The sequence below is a fragment of the Heterocephalus glaber genome, unplaced genomic scaffold (genome assembly GCF_053883595.1).
Source record: "Heterocephalus glaber isolate CG9 unplaced genomic scaffold, H.glaber_assembly_v1.0 deba00001610, whole genome shotgun sequence".
Lineage (NCBI taxonomy): Eukaryota > Metazoa > Chordata > Mammalia > Rodentia > Bathyergidae > Heterocephalus > Heterocephalus glaber.
Window position 1 is genome coordinate 37,891,712 of NW_028258381.1, and position 19,865 is coordinate 37,911,576.

The window sequence follows — 19,865 nt, forward strand, 5'->3', positions numbered from 1 at the left end:
CTGTCTTGCTGTGCCCAGCTGTGCTGTCAGTGAGGCTTCTCAAAAAGGACTATATAGTAAGCCATGTGACTGAAAACTACATAATGGCCAACTTTATAGAATGCTTCTAACTAAACAAAATGAAGGAAATGCATTTAAAATATTATTTGCTTTGTTCTTATTGTAGTGTCTATCTTAAAAATAAATTACTTTTGCTTTCATGGAATTTAAAGTCTGTAGCTCCTGCCAAAGTGATGAACTAGCATGGACCACAGGCCTGTTTTCATAGCCCAATACTGGGCAGTCATAAAAATAATAGCTGTTTATGGTAGGTGTGGTGGCACATGCCTGTAATCCTAGCTACTTGGGAGGCTGAGCAGCAGGCGGTGTTGGAATGAGCCACAGAAGTGTCCAGAGCAGGGCTGGGGATTTAGCTCAGTGGCACCACGCCTGCCTTGCAAGCGCAAGTTCTGAGTTTGATCCCTGGTACCAGAAAAAAAAAAAAAAAAGAAGTGTCCAGAGGAAGGAGCATCCCAGGAAGAGGGGACTGAGAAGAGATTTCATAGCACAGCAGTCTATCAGCAGCCCCTTGTGTCTGCTTTTTCTTTCCTTTCCTTCCCCCTTCCTTCCCTCCCTCCACCCTCAACCCCTGTACTGGGGATTGAACCCAGAACCTCCACAGTGAGATACATCTCCTGACCTTTTAAATTTTTTTTATTTTGAGACAGCAACTCACCAACTGACTAAGTTGCCAGGCTGGGCTAGAATTTAAGATCTTCCCACCTCAGCGTCCCAGAGTGTTGGAATTATGGGCATGTAATACCACCATACTCAGCACCCTCACACTTTTATTCTGAACTATTCATTTAAAAAGTGTCCTGATCCACTAGATTAACTCCACAACCCAGTATCATAGGTCACCATGCCCTGCCATATGAAACCAATGTTCTTAGAAGGGGTCACCCTCTGTAGGGCTGCCTGGCAACTGAGGCACCTTCCAAAGGAATACCTATTCAAACGCAGGGTATCTTGCCACAAAGATTCCCAAGGACTCCCAGGAGCCTACCCTCCGTGCATTGCACGCATCCTGCCTTGGGCTAGTTGAGGGCACTCTCTAGTCTTATTTATTTATTTATTTTGGTACCGGGATCAAACTTGGGTCCTTGCACTTGCAAGGCAGGCTGCGAAACCACTGAGCTAAATCCCTGGCCCCTCTCTAGTCTTTTTAAAGATGCTCATCCCACTCATTGACCTTACAGAGCTCCCACCTCCTAAAACCAGCACAGGCAGATCAGAGTTTCAGCATTTCTGGAGGAACATAAACATTCAATCCTTTGTAACATTGATTAGTAAGAGAATAAAATACAAATCATGCATTCATGGAATATTATACCGTTGAACATAACTGGAGTTGAATGTTTTAAGAAACTTCAAAGTGACACTTTGAGACTAAAACTAGGCACCAGAGAGTACAAACTTGCATTGATAAAAAAACATGCCTTCTCGCTCTTCCTGTAAGTGGCCGTAAGTGGCCAGAAGTGACTGTGAAAATGGCTTGCTACTCTCTTGACCCAGAAAACGCCACAAAATCATGCAAATCAAGAGACTCAAATATTCGTGTTCACTTTAAGAACACCCGTGAAACTGCCCAGGCCATCAAGGGTATGCATATCCGAAAGGCCACCAAGAATCTGAAGGATGTCACATTAAAGAAGCAATGTGTGCCACTCAGGCATGACAATGATGGAGTTGGTAGGTGTGCCCAGGCCAAACAGTGGGGCTGGACACAGGGCCGGTGGCCCAAAAACAGTGCTGAATTTTTGCTGAACGTGCTTAAAAATGCAGAGTAATGCTGAGCTTAAGGGTTTAGATGTCGATTCTCTGATCATTGAACATATCCATGTGAACAAAGCACCCAAGATGCACCGCTGTACTTACAAAGCTCATGGCCGGATTAACCCATACATGAGCTCCCCCTGCCACATTGAGATGATCCTTACTGAAAAGGAACAAATTGTTCCTAAACCAGAGGAGGAAGTTGCACAGAAGAAAAAGATATCCCAGAAGGAACTGACAAAACAAAAACTTATGGCACGGGAATAAATTAGGCATAAAATAAATGCAAATAAAAGTAATGTTACTTGTAAAAAAAAAATGCCTTCTCTACCCAGTGAAAGTGGCCTAAAGGACACTCAGAACACTGATAACAGCACATTCTGGGAGAGGTTGTGGCTAGGAGGTGTGTAGGACTAGGGGAAGACCGTGGGGTGTTCCTCTGTTTGGAATGGTGCTGGGACACTGGAATGTATGGAAATGTTTTGTGTAAGTGTTCATCAGGCCCCCTGGCTCCCTTAAGAAGTGGCCAAGTCAAAACACCTATACAAAGTAAAAAACCTGTGAGGATTCTGGGGAACTGAGGGGCTACAGAATTGGTGCTTTTCCATCCTGTTACATACAAAGTGAAGTGTGGTTCCACAGCCAAAGAGGATCAGGGACCAAGAGCTAAAGAATCAAGTTTTACACAAGCCCTACAAAAACTCCAATGGTATCCTTCAGTAGAGAAATAATCCTAAAACTCATACAGAAATCACATTCACCCTGAATAGCAAAGCAGTACTAAGAAAAAATTTGCAGTGCCACATTTCCTAACTTAAAATTATATTTGTACTAAGTCACAGTAATCAAAACTGGCATAAAAATATAAAGAGGGCTGGGGGTGTAGCTCAGTGGTAGAGCACTTGTCTACGATGTACAAACCACTGAGTTTGATCCCCAGCACCAAAACAGAAAAATACAGAGCCCTGCCAGGTGTGGTGGTACACTCCTATAATCCCAGCACAGGAGGCTGAGGCAGAAGGATCACAGTTCGATCCCAGCCTGTGCAACCTAATGAGACCCTTTGTTAAAAAAGGAAAAATTCTGAGCTCATAAATCCAAACCCATTGCTCAACTAGTTTTCAACCCATACACCAAGAGGACCCCCGGATAAAGGATAGTCTCCTCACTAAATGGCACTGGGAAATCTCTTTCCACATTAATTGAGTTGGACACATACCCTGTACCATACACATAAATCTATTCAAGATGGATATAAGACCGGAAACCCTAAAACTACAAGAGAATATAAAGGGAAAATTTCTTCACATTGGCTTTGGCAATAGTGATTTTTAATATCACACAGTAAGTTCATGCTACAAAAGTTAAATGGGACTTGAAAAGGGTTCCCCACATGACAGGCACACAAGACCTCACCCTACACAAAACATTCCCACGAAGACACCCATCCACACCGACGCGGACACACCGCACACAGCTACTGGCCTTGCCTCTGCTCTCCATTCCTCCATGGCTTCTCAGCAGGGCCTTCAGCCTAGAAGGCTGCAGGAACGGCCAGCTGGCCAGTCAGTTGGTGGAGGCTGGAGACAGAGGCAGCCAGTCAGTGTTAGTCACGTGGCCAAATGATTAGACAAATGGAGAGGTGGAGAAGTGAGCCTGAGGATGTGACAGAGTTGGCCGATGCCTGTTGGACCTGGAGTGGAGGGAGGATGACAAGAACAGCTGTCCAGGAAGAGGTGTCTGCCAGCCCTGCATCAGGGCCGGGTGGAACTGCTGTCCCTCACCAAATAAGGGGGCCAAGAATCCGGAAGCCTCATAAAGGAGAATGAGAAGCCAGCGATGGGAAACAGGGGCCCAGGGCCACTCTGAGCAAGAGCCTCAACTTGGGGGTTCATGAACCTGAAAACTGCTATCATGTGTGGGCTTCTCTGTCTCCATTCATTAGAGGAACCATCATTCAGGAGAAGCATCCAGCAAAGACCCAAAGGGATCCTGTCCGTATCTCCTAGAACACACAAGCCCATGGGGAAACAGGTGGAAAATCAATGCACCCTGCATTTGATGAGGCCCCGACTAGCTGGCAAGGAGGCAATGACTACAGGGAAGAGGAGGTAGCTTGGGCCTTCAGTGGGTGACAGCCAAGCTGTGGGGATGACTAATGGGCTGTCCTGGGAGAGGCAGCTGTGGTCTGAGTTCCCAGCCACTACTGGGGCCAGAAAGTGGCCCAAGCCAGCTGGATGAATAGTGATCCACCTCCATGGGCAGTTAATGGAAACTAAATTTAAACACAAATCCAACCCCAACTCCAAAGTCTGGAAAGATGTGAGTCCACTCACAACATCATCCCTAGGAACAAATGTAGGAAAAGCCAAGAAGATCTCAAGAGTGAAGAAGGATTTGGCTTTCACAAGTGGGAAAGCATCATAAAGCAAGAACAATGAAAACAAGACCCTCTTTAGCACAATTGAAAAACAGTAAAAGAACAAAAAACGGTCAGAACTACAGCACACACAAGCAGAGCGGAGACCAAGACTGCATACAAGAGAAAACTCAATGCAACCCCGTGGTCTAAGCAAAAGAAATACTTCTCTGTGAAGACCTCTCATTGCAAACCCATGGCACACACTCATTGGCCTCTCAGATCAGGTGGCCGACCCTGAAAAGCCAAGCTTAGCCAAAGGGCCATGTGACAGGGGCCCAGAAAACAGGCCACCCCGGGGGCTCCACTGCTCTTCTTAGAAGGGTGGGAAGAAGAGTGCTGAGCAGAAAAAGGTGAAGCCGCTGCAAACAATAATTTAGTACATGATGAAGACAGCATTTCAAATCGGGAACGAAAGGGTACATTCGTTGAATGGTGTTAGGAGAGCCAGCCATTCACTGGGATAACAAAGATTAATCCCTTACATCGAGCCAGATCCTTTTTTTTTTTTTTTAATGTGGAAAGGGGCCGAGGATTTAGTTCAGTGGTTCCACTGCCTGCCTTGCAAGCACAAGGATCTGAGTTCGATCCCTGGTACCAAAAAACAAACAAAACATAAATAAAAAATGTGGAAAGGTCAATGAGTACTTTCTGTTTCAAAAAAGATTATTTTGTCTAAAGAGAAATAATACATATCTAGGTGTATTGGTCTGCTTTCTTGTCACAGGGACACAATACCTCATACCTGCAACTTAAAGGAGAGGTTTAATTTAGTTCACAGTTTCAGGGGATTCCGTCCATGATCATCTGGCTCCAAAGCAAGAACATCATGGAGGAAGACCGTGGCAGAGCAAAGATGCTTAGTTCATGACAGCTGGGAAGCAAGGTAGGGAAACAATGCAAGAGAGGAAAGGATGAGGGACCAGATACAGACCCCAAGATCAGACACATCCAGAAGTGTGCGTTACTAATGCACTGGGCAGCTCCCACACCAATCAAGTTGACAACCCATAGTTCTGGAAATATTAGCCACAGCAATTAGAAAAGAAAGAAATAAAAGGAATAAAGATAGGAAAGGAAGAAGTGAAACTGTCATTATTTGCTGACAATATGATACTTTACACAGAAGACCCAAAAAACTCGGCCAAAAGACTTCTAAATTTAATTGAAAGATTCAGTAGAGTAGCTGGATACAAGGTCATCACTCAAAAAACAATAGCCTTCTTATACACAAATAACAGACTCACGAAGAGAGAAGTTAGGGAAACAATTCCTTTGACAATAGCACCAAAAAAAAAAAAAAGAAATATCTAGGAATCAATCTAACAAAGGAACCAAAAGACCTCTACACTGAAAACTACAGCACTCTGAAAAAGAGATCAAGGAGGATATAAGAAAATGGAAAGACATCCCTTGTTCCTGGATAGGAAGTACCAATATAGTGAAAATGGCCATACTTCCAAAACTACTATATAGATTTAATGCAATGCCGATTGAAATTCCAACAATATACTTCACAGAACTAGAGAAAACAATCCAAAAATTCATTTGGAACCAGAAGAGATTTAGAATAGCAAAAGGAATTCTAAGCAATAGAGACATGCCAAGGGGTATCACAATCCCCAACTTGAAACTATACTACAAAGCTACTGTGATAAAAACAGCATGGTACTGGCAAAGAAACAGACCTGAGGATCAGTGAAATACATTAGAAGATGCAGAAACAACTCCAGACACATTCAGCCACCTCATCTTTGACAAAGGAGCCAACCACCCTCACTGGAGGAAAGATAACCTATTTAATAATGGTGTTGGAAAAACTGGATTTCAACCTGCCAAAGATTCAAACTAGACCCATACCTATCACAATGCACTAAACTAAGATCGAAGTGGATTAAAAATCTAAATATTAAAACAGAAACACTAAACTTGCTGGAAGATAAGTTAGGTAGAACTCTTGAAGACATTGGCATAGGAAAAGACTTTATGAACAAAACCTCAGCAGCATGGGAACTAGCAGAAAGAATCAACAACGGGGATCTCATCTTATTAAAAAGCTTCTGCACTGCAAAAGAAACCACCAACAGAGCTAACAGACAACCTACAATGTGGGAAAAAAATTTTAGCAGCTGTACCTCAAACAAAGGGCTACTATCTAGAATATATAAAGAATTGAAAAAAATCAGACCCCCCAAATTCAAAGACCCAATTCAAAAATGGGCATCTGAAATGAACAGACATTTCTCAGACAAAGAAGTAAAAGCAGCAAATAAATATATGAAAAAATGTTCAACATCACTAGTCATTCAAGAGATGCAAATGAAAACAACACTGAGATTCCACCTCACCCCACAAAGAATGGCTGCTATCATGAAATCAACCAGTAACAAATGCTAGGTGGTGGTGTGGAGAGAAAGGAACCCTTCTCCATTGTTGGTGGGAGTGCAGACTGGTACAACCACTGTGGAAATCAGTGTGGAGATACCTCAAAGAACTAGGACTGGAAGTCCCATTTGACCCAGCTATTCCCCTGCTGGGGATCTTCCCAAAGAATTAAAAGACTCATACCACAGTGATATATGTGAGCCCATGTTCATAGCGACACAGTTTGTAATAGCTAAAGCTTGGAAGCAGCCCAAGTGCCCATCAACTGGAAACTGGATAAAGAAGATGTGGGGTTTTTTATAAAATGGAGTACAACTCAGCCATAAAGAAGAAAAACTAGAGTCATTTATAACTAAATGGATGCATATGGAGGCCATACTTTTTTTTTTTTTTTGGTACCGGGAACTGAACTTAGGTCCTTCTGCTTGCGAGGCAGGCGGTGGAACCACTGAGCTAAATCCCCGGCCCTATGAGGCCATCCTCTTAAGTGAAATAAATAGGACACACATGTGTAAATACCAAATAGTTTCTCTAGTGTGAGAAACTGAAAGTGTAAATAAGGGTTAAAATGATTAAAACGAATAATTGATAATTTGAAATAGGAAAAACGGTCCAAAGAGGTAGGGGTGAAGGGAGGGGAAGGGGAATGGAAAGAAGGGAAAGGAAAAATTATGAGAAAAGAAAAAAAAAATGGAAATGAAGTCTATGTAAATAGGGAAGGGAGGAGGGGTAAAGGGAGAACAGGTAATGGGGGAAAAATAAGAACCAAGATGCATCATGTACAGGTACAAACACCCAATGATAAATGTAAATGTACTGTATACCTAAAGTGTACCAATAAAAAAAATTTGAGAAAAAAAAAATGGCTGACTTCTCATACGTGTTAACTTCAGGGTGATCTGTCCTTGTCGGAGTTTTTTGAGGGACTTGGGGACTGACTCGGCACCCGTGCTGTCTCCAGGCTCCTCACAGTCACACAGCTTCCCTCCGGCTTCCTCCATCTCTTGCGGGTTGGTAGCTGCTTGCTCAGGGAAGGCTTTTCTACCATGCCTATCTCCCAAAGATAGCTTGGGCTTCCTATTATTCAAAAGGATCCTCAGGACAAGCTTGTCATTTCCCACCTCAGTTATACCTCAGATTTATCAGATTTCTCTCCAGTATGAGGATTGTTTTGCTTATGATCAAGAAGCAACTCCCATGGGAATTGATCTCATTTAGCACTAACACTTGATTCTGAAACACATCACAGAGGCATTCCACCTGTCCCCATCTGCTAGAGGCCACCAAGGCCAGTGACCCAACTAAGGAAGAACTAGGCCAAGCTTCAGAGCCCTGGCTTGATTAGAATGATTTGGGCTCAGTGTTCCCCAGCCAGCCCCCAGAGTGCTAAGAACCAGCATGCGCCTCTGAATACCTCCTGCCGTGTCTGCTTTCTGCCATGTGAACATCGCTCTGGTTTCGCCTCACTTCGAGATTTCATTTTAGTTTGTCACACTGAACATTGCACATTTTGCTAATGAAGCTTGGTGCTTCCCTTTCCTCTGAGATAGGCAGACAGGTGTGACTGGATTGACAGCTGGCGTGCCCCTTCCTCCTGATGCCCAGGGCAATGAGCTCCAATGTCTTCCTGCCCCTCTTGGGCGGCCTGCCCTCTAGCCCACCCCCGGTCCCTATTCCTGCAGCTCTGACAGGAGCCTCAACAATCCCTCTAGCACTTTGGGCTGCTCAGGTGCTGGTGCTGCAGCACACGTGACAGGGCAAGTATCAAGGAAGGACTAGGCCCCAGTGCCCTATCCCCAAACCCAATGGGCCTAACAGACAGTCCTACCCCTCTTGGAAGCACCTTTTTTGTTGTTTTTTTGGTACCAGGGATCGAACTTGGGACCTTGTGCTTGCGAGGCAGGCGGTGGAACCACTGAGCTAAATCCCCGGCCCTCTTGGAAGCTCCTTGCAAGTGGTGTCCATCACATCTTCAGCTCAGCCATTTCTGTGAAAACAGTGGTCACTTCTCCCTGAGTTCAGTCCACCTGTTACCACGATGGCTGCAGCTGTCCTGCATGCTTCACAGAAGATACTTGCCTTGGCTACAGCAGCCCTGAAACAGACCTATTCCAGATGACCCTGCTCCCATCACTACTCTAAAAGCCCCCAAATTGATCCATGAAACCCAGGAGATCGCAGGTGTAGGAGACTGCTCCTCCATATAAGGAATGTTTCCTCCCTCTGGTGCACTATTTCCCTATGCAGCAGCACAGGCCCCAATAAAAGCCTCACTTGGATGGTCCCATTGCCTACTTGTGATTCTTATGTTGGGTAGAGTGGGGTAAGCATGTTGCTCTAGGAATGAGCTGGAAACATGAAGAGCTGGAAACATGAAGAGCTGGAAACATGAAGGAAGGGCTGGTCTCTGAAGAGCTCCAAAGAACATGAGAGCAGTGGAGACCTGCAGAGACCACAGGGAGAGTCCCAGAGGTAACAGAAGCTTCTAGAAGGCCTCCAGAAAGCTGCCAAGGGGATATGAGCCCCAGATGCTGAGGAGCTGATGGAACGGCTGGGAGCTGGCAGGAGCTGTGACACTGAGCTGAACGCTAAGATCTGTAACGCTAAGATCTAAGCGGCACTGGCATTCAAAGCTCAGAGCTGTAACACCATGGGCCAGGAGCTTCTAGCACCTAAATCCCAGAGCCACGAACATCAAGAGAGAGCTGCAGTTTGTCGATTCATTGTTTCTATTCAAATTCAGCAAAAGAATCTCTGGATATTTGATCACATGTTTTAGAAAATCCAACCATGCATTAACATAATTTATTGCACTGACAATGCCCTTCAGGGTGTCTGATTTCATACCATGCTGCCGGGAGCAGAAATCCCATTCTTGTCGAGACTCACACCCAGCAAGCCGTCACCAACCACTTCCTAGAGACTTCTCTTGTTAGATCACCAGAATCACCACGTTCAACACTTAATTCCCAGTCTCCACTCTTCTCAGTATAATGCACCACAGCTGATGCTTCTTCCTTTTAAAAAAATTCTATTCAATAATATATTCATATGGCTCAAAGTTTGAGATACAAAAAAGAAAAGAAAACTTCCCTCTCACCAGTGTTGAGCAACACCCTTCCCAGAGCACTGGCTGACTGGCTGCCTGTGCTTCCTTCAGCACATTTGGGTCACTTTATGTGAGGTGTGCTATTGGTGTTTATCTAGATTTCCTTAAGAGAACTTATATCTATCCTTCCTTTAGTGGCTTCCCTGACAGGAATATGATACAACTGTGACTCCATAACATTCAGAAGTAGTCTTTAAATATTTTATAATTTATGTATTTGCATATCTATATGAAGATAGATAAGTGTCACACATTTCTTTTTAAGTTACTTTTATCGGTACACTTTAGATACACATAATGGTTACCTTCATCATAGGGAATTGTACCGGTACCTGATACATCTTGCTGCTGCTTTTTATCCCACTCCCCTCCCCACCCTTCAACCCTTCTTCTCCTTATTATTTATAGAAATTTTGTTTCCATTTTTTCTTCTATTCCCTCTTTCTTTTTTATTCTCTTCCTTCCTCTCTCCTCTCGCCTCCCTTGTTCCCCTTCCCATTTGAGCATTTTCTACTTCCCATTATCTATTATATATTTTGATCCGTATTTTCCCTTTGGTTTCTCACACAAGAGAAACAATAAGATCTTTAAAGATGGGCCAGGGATTTAGCTCAGTGGTTTCGCCGCCTGCTGCGCAAGCACAAGGACCCAAGTTCAATCCCCGATACCAAAAAAAAAAAAGATCTTTAAAGATATTTGTGTGAGGGCTGGGGATTTAGCTCAGTGGTTTCACTGCCTGCTGCACAAGCGCAAGGACCCAAGTTTGATCCCCGGAACCAAAAAATTTTTAAAAAGGATGTTGAACTTAATTCTAATGCCTTTTGAACACCTACAAAGAAAATTTTCTTCCAGAATTTTTTAATACGCCACATTATCTTTTACCATGCTGTTGATTATGTAGGCTAATACTGTACTTGTGACTTTGGCGCTCATATACATTAGTAAAAGTGGCATAGGGGGCCGGGGATTTAGCTCAGTGGTTCTGCCGCCTGTCTAGCAAGTGCAAGGTCCCGAGTTTGATCCCCGGTACCAAAAAAAAAAAAAAAAGGCATAGATTGGGCTTAGCAAACTTGCTATAAAGGATCAGACTCTAACTCTATAAACACTTCAACCTTCACAGATAACATACAGTCACTGTATATTATCATCCTCCTCCTCTTCCTCTTCTTTTTACAATGTTTTAAAACCATAAAAGCCATTCTTATCGCCTGTTTACTTTGGATTTACCAAATATTTCTTAGCATTGCATTTCAGGTTATCTACTGGCTTAGGGGTTATAGTTCTTTGTATTTTTTAACAGCTGCTACAGGGATGGCCATATACACCCCCAGGCACTCACAGTATTCTTAGGGTTGATATTTTTCCACTGCAAGTAAAATGTACAAGACTTACAACCATACAGATGTTTGTGCACCCCCCACTCTGTTCTAGAAAGCAAGTATATTATCCCTCCATACACTGATAATCTCACAAGACAATCATACCTCTTATTTTCAAGTTATAAATATTTCAAAGAACTTAAGAGAATAACTGTCACTTATGTGGTATTCACCTAGACAAGTTACCAGTACTACTGCTTTTCCTTCATTTCTGAAGTTTCAAGTTTTCCTCTACTATCAAATTCCCTCAGTCTAAAAATTTTAGAAAAACAGGTGTGCTGGTGATTATCTTTCTCAGTTTTCCTTCATTTCCAACATTCTTTTGGGGGGGGGCAGAAATTTCCATCATTCTTAAAAGATATTTCACTGTTATAGATCCTGGTTTTATCAGCCTTTGTTTCCTGATTTAAAGAACAATGGTAATTCCACCATCATGTCTTTATGGTTTTCCAAGAGAAACCTACAGCCATTGAAATCACTCTTCTTCTACTTGTAATGTGTCATTTTCTGCCTTCAAGCTGTTTATCTTTGGTTTCCATACTCTGACTGTGACGATGTGCCTGGGCATTTGGCCACCTCTGATGTCACTTCCCATCACTGCCTTCTCAGGTCTTCCCCTTCCTCCTTGTTGCTCCCACAACACATCAAATCCCTGCCCTAAAGGCTGGGCCCCAAAACTAGACCTGGCTGTTCCTTCTGCCTGGAGCTCCTAGTTTCCACAGGACTCACTTCCATACTTCCCTTCCTGTCTACTCCAGCACTGACCTCACCAGCTGGGATTGTTCCCCATCTCCCTAAGTTGGCTGTAAGTGTCCTCATTGTTCCCCTCACTGCCTGACGTGGGAATCTAGTTATATTCATGTTCCTCTGCTAGCTTGCAAGGTCTTAACACTCACTGTTTGGTTCTCCACTGAATCCCCAACACCATGAACACAAAGGCACAGAGGGGCCTTCAACAAATTCTGCAAAAAAAAAAAAAAAAAAATTTGCAAAATTAAATCTTTAATTAATTAAGACTAGGAGGGTTAACATGTTCTCACTGACCTAAACCACCAGTGGTACATGCATGACTATCCCATCAGACAGCTTGTACCACTGGCAGTACAAATAGATCTAATCAGTTTTATTGGTCTTTTTACTAATAAAATTAATAAAAAGCCACCCAATGGTCAAATGATTTTTTTTAACTTTTAAAATATTTTATTAGAGGAAACAATCTAGTAGTTATGCCTTTCACTTCCACAAAAATCAAAGCTTCCCAAGAACAGAAAACAAAGGATTTATCTGTGAACCCAGCACCAAGATAAAAGCTGGCAAAAGTAGGTACAATACTCAAAAAGTATTTGTTGTATAAAGAGTAAGTGCAGATATAGAATTGTGCCATCTTTAGTTTCTGTTCACAATTGTTTTTAAAGCAATTCTCATCCATACAGTCTGCTCACCCACAACTCAGAGAAAATCAATTGTGTGATATTCCAAGTAGAATCCAACCTACATGCTCCTGGTCCACCTGAGCTCTCTCTGCTGAAGAAATCTGCCAAGATCCTCCAAGCTATTCTTCGTTCTCCCTAGTCTCAATGCTTAGTGCCTGGCACAGAGGCAGCCAGAAAAGTCTGAGTGAATCAAACTCACCAGCTCTAGCACTGTATCAACTAGCTCTGCAAATCTTCAAATTATTCCTGCTACAAAGTGCAATGGATGGCAGACAAGAACCATGGCTTCCCCCACCACTCCTGATTAGTGCAAGCTCTGACTCAGATACTGAAGGAACATGTTGGCCAGCTGAGGCAGGTTCTCACTGTTGGGATGCATTTTAGTGTAGGAAATAAACTGGCGACGGAGGCGACTCAGCTCTGCCATGGTCAAAGGCCAGGTAAACCGCAGGTGCTCGGAAGTACCAGGAAGTGTTAGTAAGTCCCCGGGGACAGCGCTCTTTTGTGCCTCCAACAGTCTGGCCAAGACTCGGTTTGTGACCTGGTCCAGCTGGTGCAGAAAACTGCTGGAAGCAAGTAGCTGGGACTGCGTAGATTGATGGGGTCGGGGAGCCCGGTTCTCAAACAAGGCAGCCTGGATCTCGGCCAGGGGCATAGGCTCCTGTAAGCCCACCACAAGTGAACAAAGGCTGATCCCACCGGTTCCTCGAGTCAAGAGCTTCAAAGCGCTGCGTTAGACCCTGCAGAAGTTCGGGAGAGTAAAAGACAGCCAACACATGCTTTGCAGATTTCTCAGATTCCACAGTCACTAGAGCTGGAGACTCTGAGGCTCCAGTCTCCTTCCGCTACACTTCCCTAGGTACGTCGTTTCCGGCTTCCCCATTTACTACAGAGCCCACAACTTGCGGTGCCTCGGAGCCAGCCGCCTGAAGTTTTTTGCCCTTCTCCGTGCGCGGCCTCCAACTCACACTCAGGTTCCGCCCCTGGTGCTCCTCCACTTCGTCCACCGGAGGTCCCAGGCTCCGACTCCCAGGCCGTACGCAGTAAACCAGGCACATCGGTGTGTGCGCCGCCCGCGCTAGGCAGTAGAGCTCGTAGCGGAAGCCCTTGATGTTGTTAAGCGAGTCTAGGATGACTACGTCGTGTCGACTCAGGCGCCGCTCCACCGAGGCTCGCAGGGTCCCACGCAATGCTTTCTCACGGGCAGAGTCGCAGTACACGGTCGCGTCCTCCGTGCCCAACACCGAGGCGTCATCCACCACGTACACCGAGCGGCCCTCGGCTGCCAGAGCCTGGCGCAGTTGTTCAGCACGCCGGCTCTTGCCGCTGTACGGCAGCCCACAAAGAACAATCAGCGTCATCCTCTCTGGGAGCGGCCGCGCTACGCCAACTTCCGCGTCTCTGGTGTAAAACGGAAGTGCCAGGTCAAATGATTTTTGACAACAGTGTCAAATCATTCGGTAAGAAAAAGTCTTTTCAACAAATGATGCTGGGGAAACTGGATAGTCATATGCAAAATAATGAAGTTGGACCCTTAACAAATACTGAATATGAACTAATTGAAAATGGATCAAAGACCATTATGGTTTAGATCTCAAATGTCTCCCAAAAGGTCATGAGTTGAAGGTGTGGTCTCCCGTGCAGCAGTGCTCACAGATGGGGCCTTTTGGAGATGACTGAATCCTGAGGTCTTTGACCTCATGAATGGATCATTCTATTTGTGGATGTATAGTTCTGAGGGTCTCAGGGAGGGGTTCTGTTATAAAACAAGCTTGCTTCCCTTGCTTCTTGGCCACCACGAGGTGAGCAGCTTTCCTCTGCCACGCACTTCTGCTGTGATGTGCTAACTCACTACAGGCCTAAAATCAAGCAGGGCCAGCCACCACAGACTGAAACCTCTGAAACACGGGCCAGATGAACTTTTCCTCATGTAACTTGATTTTTCTCAGGTACTTTGTCACCACACCAGAAAGCTAACTAACGCAAAGACCTAATGTGAGACACAAAACTATAAAAATCTTAGAAGAAAACAAGGCAAAAGCTTTACGACATGGGATTGGGCAGCAATTGGTTGAATATGGCACCAAAGGCATAGTCAACAAAAGATACAAAAATAGATCAAATGGGCTTCATGAAAATTTTTAAATGTGTCTCACAAGACAATATCAACAGACTAAAATGACAACTCACAGAATAGGAGAAAATAATTGCAAATCATATGTCTTATAAGAAATTAATATCCAGAATATACAGAGAGCTCCTAAAATTCAACAACAAAATGATGACCTGATTGAAAAATGGGCAAAAGATTTAAATAGGGATTTCTCCAAAATCTTTGTATTTCTCCAAAGAAGATAAACAAATAGCCAATAAGAACATGAAAAAATGCTCAACAGCACAGATCACAAGCATAAGTTCAAGCCCAGCCTCAGCAACTTAGTGACTTAGCAAGACCCTACCTCAAAATGAAGCCAACTAAAGAAAAACAAGTTCTTCCCAGCTTTGGACAGTTCCTCCTATGGATCAACCCCCTCTCCTTGTAGCTGTAACTCCTTTTTCTGGTACAGATAAAATTGACAACTATGTCCTGTAACCAAACTTTATGAAACCCTGTTCTCATATGATTCATAAGACACTGTTGTCTTACAAGGCTAAATTACAAAACTGTCTGCCCTTGCCCTGTTCCGGTAAACTCACTTGCTACTTCACTAGAAAGAGCACCCCCCTCTGACCAAATGTATAAAAACTGGGACTTCTCTTTATCACTCTTCCTTTGGACAGGAGTCTGTTGAGTTGTTCACCTAAAACCTGAAATAAATCCTCCTGATACCCATTGGTCTCTCCTGCCTCTTGGAATTCTGCAACAAAAATAAAAAATAAAAAGGGCTGGACATGTAGCTCAGTGCAAAGGCCCTGGATTGGGTCCCCAGTACCATAAAAAGAAAAAGAAAGGGTGAATATGATTCGACTGCCCAACAAAGTCCAGTGCCCTAGTAAGGTGTGGCCGGGAGACAGCCATGGGGGTCTCTTGCAAGGAGTTACTTTCAGCTTTATCGGGATGTATCATGCAGGTGGTAGGGAAGAAGTGAGACTTCACACAATGGACTAGAATATAATCTTTCCTATTGCTTTTCCAATGTCTATCCCCCTCTCATGAACACAGAAACATTCAGAACAGAAGTGATCACACAAAGAACCGCATCTCAGAAGATGAAGTACATCGCCTTCATAAAAACTGATGGAGGGAGGTTAACATTTTTGTACATCTTTTTTAGTACCAATGATGTAATCCCCAGAGGGAAAGAATCTACACAGAGCTTTGGAAAGCAGCATAGATGCTTCAAACATATATGCAAAAAACCCAAAAACAAACAAACAAAAAGAACCACTATCTTTTGAGCCAGGTGCAGTGGCCCATCCCTGAAGTCCCTACTACAGCCTGCTTGGGAGGATGAGGCAGGAGGATTCCTTGAGCCCAGGAGTTTGAGATCAGCCTGGGGAAAACAGTGAGATCTGGTCTCGAAAACATAAACCCTACTTCTCCTAATTTGACTACAGTTTCTCAAAAGCACCTTTTAATTAAAAAGTTGTTCCAATTTGATTGTATGGACACCCTTACAGGAAGTCTGACTTCTATTCACAACTTACTGATCCTGGACACTTCCCATCTGAGGACCTCCTCATTCCCCACCTTCTTTCAAAAGACAAAAACAGACAACCTGTAACATCCCTGGGTTCTGTACCCTGTAAGGACAGGAAAGACCGAAACCAGCGTATCTCTAGGGTCAGACATGGGCTGGACCGGCTTAAAAGCTGCCCAGTATCTGGAGAGACTGAGAAGCAGAGCTAGGGAGACGGCACCTCCTTGACCTGCCGACAGACGTGCGCGCACCCGCGCACAGAGCCCGCGCGGACCCCAGGAGGCCCCGCCCATGACCCGAGGCCCCACCACGGACCTCGTGAGCCTCCGCCCATAAGGGCGGGGTTTTTGCGGTCTTGCTCCTCCCCTTCACCTTTCTGGCTTCTCCCTTCAAAGCGTCGGCTTCACTTTACCTCCCACGTCACCCCCATGCACAGCAGCTCATCTTTCCTTCATATCTCGCCATCCCTACCATTCCTCTGCCCCACACCTCCTCCATCCTACTCCTAAACTAATGAAAAATGTAACCAAATTATCCCAGCCAAAAAATTTCTTTGTTAATGTTGTGCTGGGGATTGAACCCAGGGCTTTTGCTCTGAGCTACATCCCAGCCGCCCCGCCACCCCCCCACTCCCCCCCCGCCTTGTATTTTGAGACGATCTCACTAAATTGCCCAAGTTGGGTTTGAACTTGAGATCCTCCTGCCTTAGCCTCTCAGAGTGCTGGGATTACAGGTGTGTGGCACTGCACCTGGCTCCAAAGCAGTTTTTCAAAATGTGAATAAAAAAATAAAAGGGAGGGGGGCAATTTTTAAGAACCAATACATGAAAATTGAAGGTAAATCAAAACGCACAGGCGGGACTGTGTTGACCGTTAGGTACGCATCTTTCTGATGTTTTCACCGTTTAAAAAAAAGGGGGCCAGGAATTTAGCTCAGTGGTTCTGCGGCCTGCCTTGCAAGCTCAAGGTCCCAAGTTCGATTCTTGGTACCAAACAAACAAATTTTTTTCTCCCCAGAACCACTGAGCTAAATCCCCGGCCCCCCAAACAAACAAATTTTTTAAAACGGGGGAAAAAATTAAAGATTCCGAGTCGTTGGACAGAGTTCTGGGACAAAGTAATAGCGTAACAAACAATAAAGGGACCCTTGGGACTGGTGGGAAATAAAATTTTCCATCTATTATGTTTGGTCAACTAGTGAGCGCTCAGATATAGTTAAGGTTAAATCTTTAGCTCACCATCAGAGTGAATAAAATTTTATCTTGAATCCAGATTTTAAAACTCAAAAGTAAACTCTTAAACATAAGTGGATTTTAGAATATAAAACCTATGGAAGCCTGGGGATTTAGCTCAGTGATTCTGCCGCCTGCCTCACAAGCACAAGGACCCAAGTTTGATTCCTGGTACCAAAACTATAATAATAATAATAAAACCTATGGATTGGGGAAAATAACAAAGTGAGAACTCATTAAGCTAAGAACTGACTGCTTTTATTTTAGAAAATCAAACCTTTCCCTTCCTGGTTTAAAATGGGAACAAAGTTTAGCAACAACTAAGAAAAAATTTCTGTAACACACATGAAAAATGAAGGCTTTCTGGTCTTAATTTATAAATAGTCCTTATAAATCAATGCAAAGGTCAGCTTCGCCATTCTCTACTCAATAGAGAAATGAAAAGGGATCAATAAAAGACAAACTGAACAGTAAGTATATGAGAGAGCGAGTTGCAGCTAATACAGGCTATGCACTAGGTAGGCCCCAACAGTGCCTACCTCTGAGAGCTGCTCCCCTGAGGAGCCAGTGGGTGGAGGACTCTCCAGAGGGCCCAGCGGACAAAAGTAGCTCCAAGCGCAGCCCCTGCACAGTGAAGCAAGTTACAGATTTAATATGAAGCACGGAAGCAGATAGGTAGCAAGCAGTACTTGGTATGCATTTGGTTAGTGTGGTAGCATCTCCTTCACCCACTGCTGCTGAAGGCAGAAAATAGTCAGATTCAGGGTGAAGCAGAACACACCGAAGGTGTTAGCCAGTGAGGGTCCTGGGAAAGTTAAAAGTAGCACCACCAAATGCTGACCTGGAACAAGGATTTCAAGGAGCTCCAAATGCTAGTGTGATGGTACAAGTTCCAGAGAGGATTGTGGTAGCAGGAAATAATGGAGACATTTCATTTTCAAGACCAGCAGATCTTGACCTTATTCTCTCAATTCCTTTAAAACCTCTGGCACTATAAATGGATGCACATTGAGGCCATACTCATAAGTGAAATAAATAGGACACACAGGTGTAAATACCGAATAGTTTCTCTAATGTGAGAAACTGAAAGTGCAAATAAGGATTAAAATGAGTAATTGATCATTTGAAATAGGAAGAAAAGGTCCAAAGGGGTAGGGGAAGGGGGAGGGGAAGGGGAAAGGAAAGAAGGGAAAGGAAAAATTATGAGAAATGGAAAAAATGGAAACAGTTTTTGTAAATAGGGAAGGGGGGAGCACAGGGAATGGGGAAAAAATAAGAACCAAGATACATCATGTTCAGGCACAAGCACACAAATGTAAATGTACTGTAAACCTAAAATGTACCAATAAAAGAATTTAAGCAAAAATAAATAAATAAAACCTCTGGCACTAAAAAACAGCACCTCATGTACTTAAACTAAGTGAGAGACTCTAGATTTCCTGCACTTAGAAAGACCTCCTCAAAATGGTAAACAGATCCATGCAACTATCAGCTACAAAGAGAGGAATCTGAGTGGAAATGGTGTTCACCAAAATGGACCGCTGGTCAGAAGTGGTTCTATACCTGTGCTGTGTGGTGGGTCTGCTGCTGCCACTTCTAATCCTCATCGTGACGGTGTCAGGTATGGCATCTCAAAGGCAGATGCAACAGTTGAAGGGATGTCAGATGACGTGACTTGTAGATGCAGCTTCATTAAGGTGACAAATAATCAAACTAAATAGACATCTACAACATCTACAAGAGGAAAACAAAGAATGTGCCGAAAGAGAAATGGTCATGTATCCAATTACTGTTGCATTCTGGCTGCTTAATAGCTAGCTAGCTCGGGCTTTGTCACTAGAGGGAACCTCAGCACTCAAATATATTGTCTCAACTGCTGGAATTTCTTTGTTTCTGTCTTTGCATTATATGACATTTTATAGTCCATGCCCTAAAAAAAAAAATTATTTTTCCAGAAGTAGAGAAAAGGATCTATGTTTGTAGAAGTTAAGGTATATTCTGTTGTAACCTCTCTAAACTAGTTCTGCAGTAACACCTTACATAAAATTCTTTTACAAGTTTGTAACTAGAGTCTACTTTGTGTATTTTTTTTAGGAAATTAATCTTTTTTCCTCATCAGTCTGCAACAACTAATCCTCTGAAAGGGACAGAGAATGCATCAAGAATGGGTTTAGAATGGGTTTCGTTGCCTGCTGAGCAAGCGCAAGGACCTGAGTTCGATCCCCAGTACCCAAAAACAAATCAAAACAAACAAAGAATGGATTTAGAAAGATATCTATAAAAGAAAAAGTGTTTAGTTCTGTTTCCCATCACTATTAAGCAGTCCTGTTAATAGATATTTTTGCGCCACCTTTCAACATTAATACTTTGAAGTTATGGTCTGGTACCAGATTTAAGATATCGAAGCACCTAGTATTTCATGATCAACTGCACAGATTAAATTAAAATAATTC

General features: G+C 43.7%; 2 pseudogenes; one reads left to right on the forward strand and one right to left on the reverse strand.

The window, feature by feature from the left end:
* Positions 1 to 12,284: 12,284 nt before the first annotated feature.
* LOC101702828 (protein KTI12 homolog) lies at positions 12,285 to 13,940 on the reverse strand (annotated as a pseudogene).
* A 1,658-nt stretch (positions 13,941 to 15,598) lies between these two features.
* LOC147822705 (mitochondrial fission factor pseudogene) lies at positions 15,599 to 19,247 on the forward strand (annotated as a pseudogene).
* The last annotated feature ends 618 nt before the right edge of the window (positions 19,248 to 19,865 follow it).